Here is a 9,125-nt window from a genome sequence, read left to right on the forward strand (position 1 = left end):
GAATAAAGACTTCTGAGTTCTGGTGTATTTGTGCGTGCGGGGTTCATTATGTTACTGCTATGCGGTATCTAGTTTTTTTCAAAAATCCGTATCAGCCGGTCAGGCTTTTTGGAGATTGGTGCTCGACCAGAAAACTGCAATCGGTGGACCCATAGCTGCTATAGATCTTCACAGTATGTTATTTTTTGTTTTATTTTATTTTTATTTAACCAGGCAAATCCCACTGAGATCACAGATCTCTTTTTCGAGGGAAGCCAGGGCCTGAAGGCAACCTATTGTACATGTTTTTTGGGGTGTGGGGGAAACCAGAGTACCTGGAGAAAACCCACACAAGCACAGAGAGAACATGTAAACTCTGAACAGAAAGACCCCAGGTCCAAACCAGGGATCGAATACAGGACCTTTTTGCTGTGAGGCAGGGTACTAACCACTGAACCGTCTTCCTGCCATGTTAGACAATAAATGGTGACCCCACGATGATGGTCATAACCTATGTGACCATTAAAAATTGGACACTGACACTGCTCCATTCGTAGTTCTAACTGAACAGTTTTTCTGAAAAGTTCTCCTGCACGCTCCCATGTTCTCTGTGCCCACCCTGGCATGACGATCTCAAACCATGTCAGGATGCAACAATGACACTCTGTCACCACGATGACAAACCACTATGTCCTCGCTACAGAACTTATTGCAAGTTTTAAAACCTTCTTGGATGCATCACACTTTATCATGTGTGATGGAAAGCCCACTGGGTTCTTTATTCACTCCTGAAAAACTTGGTAAGACTTTACAACAACAACAATCCATGTTTGGTTGATTTTTTTTACGCCACACTGTGTGAAGGGGGCCAATAAACCAGCAAGCTCACTAAAACTGGAGTGAGAATATGTATGTTGGGTATGTTGGGTGTCTGCCATCAGACACCCAACAGACTGCTGGTATTTAAAGTGAGTATGACTCTTCAGCCACAAGTATTCTTGTTTTAAAACTTTGCCCACTAATTCTAACAAGCTGTTTGTCACTGAGACAACAACACACTCTCACTGCTCGAGCCAAACATTATGTGCCATTATAATCATACAGCTTAACCATAAACCATGTCACGCAGGGAAAAACAACCCTACACTTTAAAGGAAAGTGATTTCCATTTTTAAACACAAGAACAATCATCTGAACTCAGTTTCACTGGTTTAGGACTTAATCTGGCTTGAGGTAAATTGCTGCATTGTTGGCTGATGTCTGCAGAGTGACGTCAGTACACCTTATCAGCGTTTTCCAACTTTACCTCAGAGGGAACCTGACAGCAGACCCCTTCCCACACAGGGCTGCCAGGACCACTGCCTGACTAAAACAACAAAGTGTCATTAGTGACACACATCCAACTCCCAGTTATGATGATGCATACTGCGGAAATTCATTAATACTAATACCTCAGTTAAATATTTGCATATTTAAAAATGTCTGTGTTTGAATATAGTGAAAGATAATATGCTTCCTTGTGACATTATCATACCAAACTTCTTCTTTACATACACAGAAATAACTCCAATTATAATACACAAAATCATTTTTATTATGGATAATTATGAGCAAAACTTTCCAACTGAACACAAACACACAACTTTAGTCTGAAAGGTTTTGAAAGTGTAAGTCTGAGTCTGAACTACAACAGCTTTAATGAAATGGCTGGTCAAAAATGCATGTTCTGATTAGTTGTATGGCTTTGAAAAGGTCTTTTTCTTGGTATTCTTTTGAATGAAACGTCTGAAATTAAGTTTGCAATTTAGCTTTTTGACGTTGCTCATTGGAACATGCAGTCCACGGATGTGTTAATGTGAGTGGATAAAGAAGCCATCTTTAGGTTAAAATAAAACTGAAAAGAGGCTGTTCAGTCCAACAGGTAAAAAGAAACCAAACTGTATTTTTTGTTGTTGTTTTTTCATCAGACATTAATGAACAAAGAGAATCAGAAATAGAAAACCAAACCATTACTAGTGATGCTCAATATTAGATACTAAATTAAAACATGAAAGGCCATTAGAAATTGTCTAAGTACTGATTTATTAACACAGATGCTTTAAGATGTGTGTTTGTGCCACAAAACATGGTAGTAACCGAGATGAAACTGTCAACATGGAGGATTAATGAACTTTCAAATGGGTTGATGGATGTACAAATAATAATAATAATAATAATAATAATAATAATAATAATAATAATAATAATAATAATAAACACCTTAATAAATGTAAAAATACAATATTTGTCTGAAACATGGAATCACTACTTTCACCCAGCAACAAACAGACAAATTAAAATTGCAGATGCCAAAATTTTTAAAGAAAATTTGATTCTGGACCCAGACTTTAGGCAAGCGAAGCGTCACAACTAGTGATGCAAACATTTAATTGACTTACGATTAATTGTTGAATAATGGTTTATTAGATTAAAATTTCTTACATTCAATTAATTGAAAACATCTGTTTATACCTTATTTCAGTGTAGTTTTGACTTCATCCAGCAGAGGGTGTTGTTACTCTACCTCTGCCCTGTTAAATTGAGCAGGAAAGCCGTCTCACTGTGGGCGGGACCGCAAACGGGCGAGTCTTATTTAGTTTTATTTGCAACACAACAATAATAATGGACTACACCAAACTCGAAGGAAAAGTACAGAAGGCTGTACCGGACCATCAAGCAGTATGACAAACAAGAGAGCAGGACGACAGAACAGTAAGCTAACTCTGGCTAACGTTAGCTTCCTCTTGTTGAGTTTAACTCCGTGTGAAAGAACAAAACAAAACAAGTTACAGTCACCAAATTAATCTAATCTGTGTGATGTAATCCAGCCAGTAAACCAATCTAATGAACAGTAGCTGACGTCAGATCATGCTGTGCAGCCCAGCTAAGATAGAACCAGAAGGAATGTAAACAAACAAACAATTGCCAGTACTCATTTGTATCTCACATCTTTCAGGGATATTTTTTATTTTGTTTCTAGTTTGTTTTTGAGTTAATCTTTATCTTAAAATATTACCTTGTGTTAGGGCTGGACGATATGGCAAATCTCCTTTTTTTTTTTTTCATTCCAAATTGGATTTTTGATTTTAATCGATTTAGTTTCCCACTTAACGAAGTGCCTCTGTTTCAGGTGTCAAAACAAATTTGTTGTACTCCTGCTTTTTGTAGCAAGAGTCTTGAAACAGTTGTTGCAGTGAGGTGTTTGTTGCTCCAAGTCTGAGGTTACAAAACCTCACCAGTTCCAGAAAACTGAAGAAACAGTACCTTTTTTGGGAAGTAGATCCTCTCTGCTAACTGTCATATTGTCATGTCATGTAACAAGCATCTTCACGGACAGGTGGGGTGACCTCTGAGCTACTGAAGACCCAAAGAGTGTATTGGTAAGAAATCTCAATTTTCCCTAAATTAAATCTTTATAAATGGCAAATTTGAATTAATCGATTAAATCTATCTATCACCCAGCCCTACCCTGTGTTTATATTGTAGTTTTTCATCTTCAGGGTGGATTAAGTGTTTTACTTATTTTATTCTTTCATTTTTTTCCAACTAGCAATTTAACAGATTCCTGTTTTGTTATACTTTATAAATATGTTAAAGTTTAATAACGTGAGAGAAATCCACAATTTTCTGTTCATTCAGTCAGTGTTTACTCACACAGCTGGCACAATGAATTGTTAAAATTATCCTGTACTTTTTTTTTATTCATCATGTAAAAAATTAGCCCTTCATGTTACTGACTCTTGATTCAAGAGAAATGTCAGGTTTTTAGGAAAATGTCCGCTTATCAATTAATCGTTAGTCGATCGATAAGATGAATCAACTTTAGATCAATCTATTAAATCGATAAATTGCATTCCTAGGTAAGGCTGCCACGATTAGTCGACGACTAATCGATTATTAAAATAATCGATGACTAATTTAATAATCGATTAATCGTTTTTTGTTGTTGTTCTTTACTTTGTTTTTATCTCCAAACTGCTTTGACACCTTCCACTGCCACATCTGCCTTTCTGTCCTTGACACACATGCACAGTAGTGGTAACTGGTGTAGGCCGTGGACGTCACAAGACATTATACAGACAGGCTCTGGTATCATGGCTACCTGACAATGGAGCTCAAAAGTGTGGGATCATTTTAAGAAAATGAAAGAGAAACCTGTGCAATATCTGCAGAGCAGAACTTACCTTCCACAGCAATAATTTTTAGTTAGCATATAGCTAAAATCTAACCATGGTTATATAATAGCAGCTGCATTCTGGCACGATAAGCTGTATGTTTTATGTTCAATTAACATATGATCCGATTAGTCGAATAATCGAAAAAATAACTGTTGATTAACCGATTATGAAAATAATCGTTTGTGGCAGCCCTATTCCTAGGCACAACGTTTATGGGGAAAGTACTTCCCCTGGCATGCAACGTTGATGATTTAATCAGAGTTCACTTTGAAAAAAATCTGTCTTATTAGGATCATTAAAAATCTAAAAATGACAATAAATTAAAAAAAAAAATAAAATAAATAAATAAATCATACAGGTGCAGGTAAAAATTGGAACAGCATATTTTTTAAATGTCAGTGGTGTCTATATGAAGCATATTCATTACAACAATTCATACATATTGTGACTATTTTAAGATAAGTAGGTTTATGAAAGTATGTGGTTCCAATAAATTATGCATGTAACAACAGAGGGTTATAGGTGCAAAATGGTAAACACGTGGGGTACAAAATGCCACCTGCTAAGTAATAAAAAGGCAAAGTTAGGGGAACAAAGTGGTGAAAGTATGATTTAACCAGCATGCAAAAAATATGGTGAATCAGTAAAAGAACAGCGAACACGGGAGCGGCGGTGTGATGGTTTGGGCCTGTGTGTCTGGAGATGTGATGAAAAAATCCTGACGCGTGTATAATAAGCATTTTTAGGTTCAATTTGTAAAATGCTTCAAAACAGTCCTGCGTTCTGGCAAACGTGTGTTTTACAGAACGAATGGATAAAAATAGGATTTAAAGAGTTTTCTGAAGGTTTTCAAGACAATTACAAGTACGAGCTGAAGTCAAACCAAACAAAAAGAACTTTGAGAAAGTTATGGATATCCTGCCTCCACTAAAACCCATATAATCCTGAACTGTTTCAGGTGTAAAGTCGCTCACCTCAGCTGACAAGTTTGGAAAGATAACCACAACTCTTTATTTTTAAAAAAATATTTGTTTTAATGAAACAGTTTTTAGGAGCACACGTGATCTAAAGCAGGCCAGTCTTCCAAGTCTGTGGGCTTCAGAGTGGACTAAAAGCCAAAGGGTGAAATGATTTGTAACATAAAAGCTGACTACATGATTTAGTCTTTATGGTTTCACATCCTCTTCTGGTCCCTGTTTCTCAACAATGAGGACACACGTCCACAGCTGAGCCTCAACCCTCACTGCTCACTGACAAAACAACATCAAGATCTCAAATCAAACAAAGCTCTGCCGTTTTTTAGCCAACCCTGTCCAAACACAAAGCTGATCATTTATTTCAAAAGTCAGAACCGTCAGTGAAACGCCTTGCTGTGGATCTAATGAGTCCGGAATCTGCTCAGAGCTCTGAACAAACCCAGCTCAGCGCTGTTCACTTGTTTACAAGTTTGTAGTCAAAGACTCACAGGAAACTCCGAGTATAAATAAATAAAACTGGATTATCCAGATATATCACTTTAAACTGTGACGTGTTCAACACATGCAAGCTCAATACTTAATATTTGACTCATTTTTACTGTTTATTGGCTGACATGGTTATAAAAACTAAATGTCTTGAACGTTGCACCTTCTGGAAGTGTCCCTGTTATCTAAAGGCTGAATTTTCACATTAATTAGACAAATTAATTAACGCTAAAAGTCGTGACACGAAACGTGAAGCGCCTACCTTCCTCCAGTCCACGGTGTCAGCTCGCTCCGGGGAAACGTTCCGGACGAACAAGAAGTTTCGGTGCGTTCAGCCCCGGTGTTTTGAACACCTCCTGCCCCTCTCTCGGTGCGTGTCTGTCGGCTCGACGGCGGAGGAGGACTCGGCGCTCTCAGGTGGACGTGGAGCGGTTTCTGTGTGCTTCCTGTTTATTTCCACAAGGTGAGCCTCGAGCCTCCTCCTCCTCCTCCAGCACCGCCGCATTCCCCCCTGGTTCTCAGCCCGGCCGTCAAGGTCAGTAAAGCACAAGGCGACTTCCGGTCAGGACTGCCAAAATAAAATAAAACGAAAAGACCCGGACTGACGTCACTTTGTTCGGCGCTTTTGATGTTGATGAATGAGAAAACACACCTGTGTTTATATTAAAAGCTGGAGGTGTGCATGTGACGCAGATTCTAATGATAGGTTTAAAATGTCCTGATGCATCTCAGTAATCCAGGTAAAAAATTAAAAAGAAAAAAAATTGTATAGGTCTTCTGGACGGGTTCTTCTCTAATGAAACGTTTCATCTCTCTTCCAAGAGACTTCTTCAGTCTGAGAGTTTCAGGCAAAATTCAGGCTTTTAAGCCCTGCCTCCATGTACTGATACATCACATGGCTATCGTTGACACCTAATTAACACTTATTGTTAACAGGGGGTGGAGTGATACTGGCAATGGCTGCGCTGTAGGAGGGGGGCAACTGAAAACGGAGGCCTCCACCTCTGTTTAATGATGGACGGTCTTTCTTCACAAAAATGGCTTCTTTTACTCCTCTCTCAAACCAACGTTCCTCTATCAAGAATGAGAACATCCTCATCTCTGAAAGAGTGACCGCTGGCCTGTAAATGAGTGAAAACTGCAGAGTTCTGGCCATTAGATGTAGCTCGTCTGTGTTGGGACATTCTTTAGAACAGTGGTTGCTTTGTTTCCCCGATGTATAACTGGTCGCAGTCCTCCTGGCACTTAACAGCATATACAATATTGCTCTGTTTGTGCCGGGGCACCGGATCTTTGGGGTGAACCAGCCTTTGCCGTAATGTGTTTTGGGGTTTGAAAGCYACTGGGACATCATGTTTAGAAAATAAACGTCTCAGTTTCTCCGAAACACCCGCAACATACGGAATAACCACTGGTTTGGGTCTGGGTTTGGGGTCTTCATTTTCACCTGAAGGTTRCATGGAATCCTGTCTGTGTTTCCTGTCTGCTTTCARGAAAGCCCAGTCAGGAGAACCACACTGCTCCAGGGCCTCCAATAGGTTTAAACAATATAAACTATAATTTAAAGAGGTGTTTATATGCTCTTAATCGTTATTGTGGCTTTATTTGATGGTTTTCCATAAAAACACACCTGTTTCTTGGTCATGTAGCCAAACAAACTATACAAAATACTTTACAACACAAAATGTGCCCTCAGTTTACTCATCATACATCACAATTTGTCTACAAAAGTAATTTGATTAAATCATTCTGTAAAGTCTAATCAGACATTCAGTGACACACATCATGAGGCGTTCAGGTGTCTTGTAGAGACACATTTATGCGACTGCAAACACAGGTGCCCCAAGACCCACACTTTAGTAAAACACCAAGTGAAGATCATGTGATGACCTCAAATAAAAATTTAGAAATAATTTAAATGAAGTGTATTTTCGCTGTTATAAACAGTTGTCATAAACTGAAAATAGCCAGGGGAAAAAAAGGGTCATGAGGTTGATTGTATCAGTGTGGTGCTCTCGTCTGATTGGCTCAACGTTGGTTGGACACTTCAAACAGCAACAGTCACACGTCTCTGCACTGTTGCAAGAGCAAAATCTTAATTTTATTGTCATTTTAATAAACCCAGGCAGTGAAGGAGCAGCTTTGACCTTTGAACATCTGGATAATTGTATGCAACTTTACCACATTTATTGCATGAACTGAACATATTAAAAAGTCAGATCAGCTTGATCAAAATGTAAGGTTTAAATGTGTAGGCCTAATAATAAAAGTTTGCAAAAAAAAAGTCCACATCTTCCACTGAGAGTTGCAGCAGAAGACTCCAGATTCTGAGTCTTTATAATATTCTTTCCAAATAAAAGACTAAAGTATTCAACACCAAAATCAAAACTGATTCTAGTTTGGTTCAATATGTAAGCTGACAGCGTTTTTACTAAATATGTAAGAAAATATAAAACAGAAACTATCTTTAGGCTTTTATTCTGAAGGCCACGTCTTGTTTTCTTGCAGATTTGCTCGGTTTGAAACTAATTTCAACAGTTAACCGGTTGATTCAAGAACGGATTCGTAAATAAGATGTACAACTGGTTCAAAACCTTTTAGAAAACAGTCATTAAGACAAAATATTTAATCTCCTAACGAGGAAAAGTCAGACTGATTGCTTTGAGCTTTAATTGCAGTTAATTTAGGAGAAACCAGACTGTCTTTCAGCTGCAAAGAATTTGCAACAAAGTCATTATCACTGCCATAAAAAGGCCATGAAACGATTGTAAACACGCCACTTTTGACTGGCGTGACTGGATTATTTATATATGGAAAAGAGCGATTTTACAACAGAGCAGAAACTGGTGGCGAGTTGTGAGATTTGCTGCCATCTAGCGACCAAATGGATTATTGCCTCAATTAACTACAATTCATCCAAATACTGGCAAAACTATCAACCAGTCAAGTGTTTAAAAATTAATTGCAGTTATTTTTTTCGTAATAATGGCAAAGAGAAAAAAGTTGGACAATCTGTTAGGGTTCTGAATATGTGTTGAGAAAAATTCTAAGCTGCTACTACACAAAAATGTCAGGTTTAAAATCTGTAAAGTTGACCAAAATAAACACATGGACTCCAAAATACACACAAAAATAGACATCTGAAGATTACATTTTGCAATTTCCCCTAAAAAAATTTCCGGTAGTAGTAATAACCACCTGAAAAACACATAAACAATAGATTATTTTCTTCTGTCTTCAAAAAGACCTTGCATTGATTTCCATTCATTTTTTATTAATTTCTAGTGTCCAGTAGTTCCCAAGCTTTTTCTGCCTGGCCCCCTTTTTGGTTAGTAAAAACAAAAAAAAATCTCTTATTTTGAAAATTCAAGTTTAAGGTTTTATTACTTCTTTTATTTACTTACTTACTTACTTACTTACTTACTTACTTACTTACTTACTTACTTACTTACTTACTTACTTACTT

At 37.7% G+C, this 9,125-nt stretch overlaps 1 protein-coding gene across 2 annotated transcripts in view; it reads right to left on the bottom strand.

The window, feature by feature from the left end:
- pik3cb (phosphatidylinositol-4,5-bisphosphate 3-kinase, catalytic subunit beta) overlaps nt 1-6,236 on the bottom strand; it is a 110,622-nt gene extending 104,386 nt beyond the window's left edge. Inside the window, exon 1 of one of the 2 annotated variants that reach the window (XM_014015006.1) lies at nt 5,922-6,236. The gene's annotated coding sequence lies outside the window, so the exon portion shown is untranslated. The remainder of the gene's footprint in view (nt 1-5,921) is intronic. The other variant, XM_014015007.1, reaches the window with a different exon arrangement.
- Nucleotides 6,237-9,125: the final 2,889 nt, after the last annotated feature.

Source organism: Austrofundulus limnaeus, unplaced genomic scaffold (genome assembly GCF_001266775.1).
Source record: "Austrofundulus limnaeus strain Quisiro unplaced genomic scaffold, Austrofundulus_limnaeus-1.0 Scaffold121, whole genome shotgun sequence".
NCBI classification, from domain to species: Eukaryota; Metazoa; Chordata; class Actinopteri; order Cyprinodontiformes; family Rivulidae; genus Austrofundulus; species Austrofundulus limnaeus.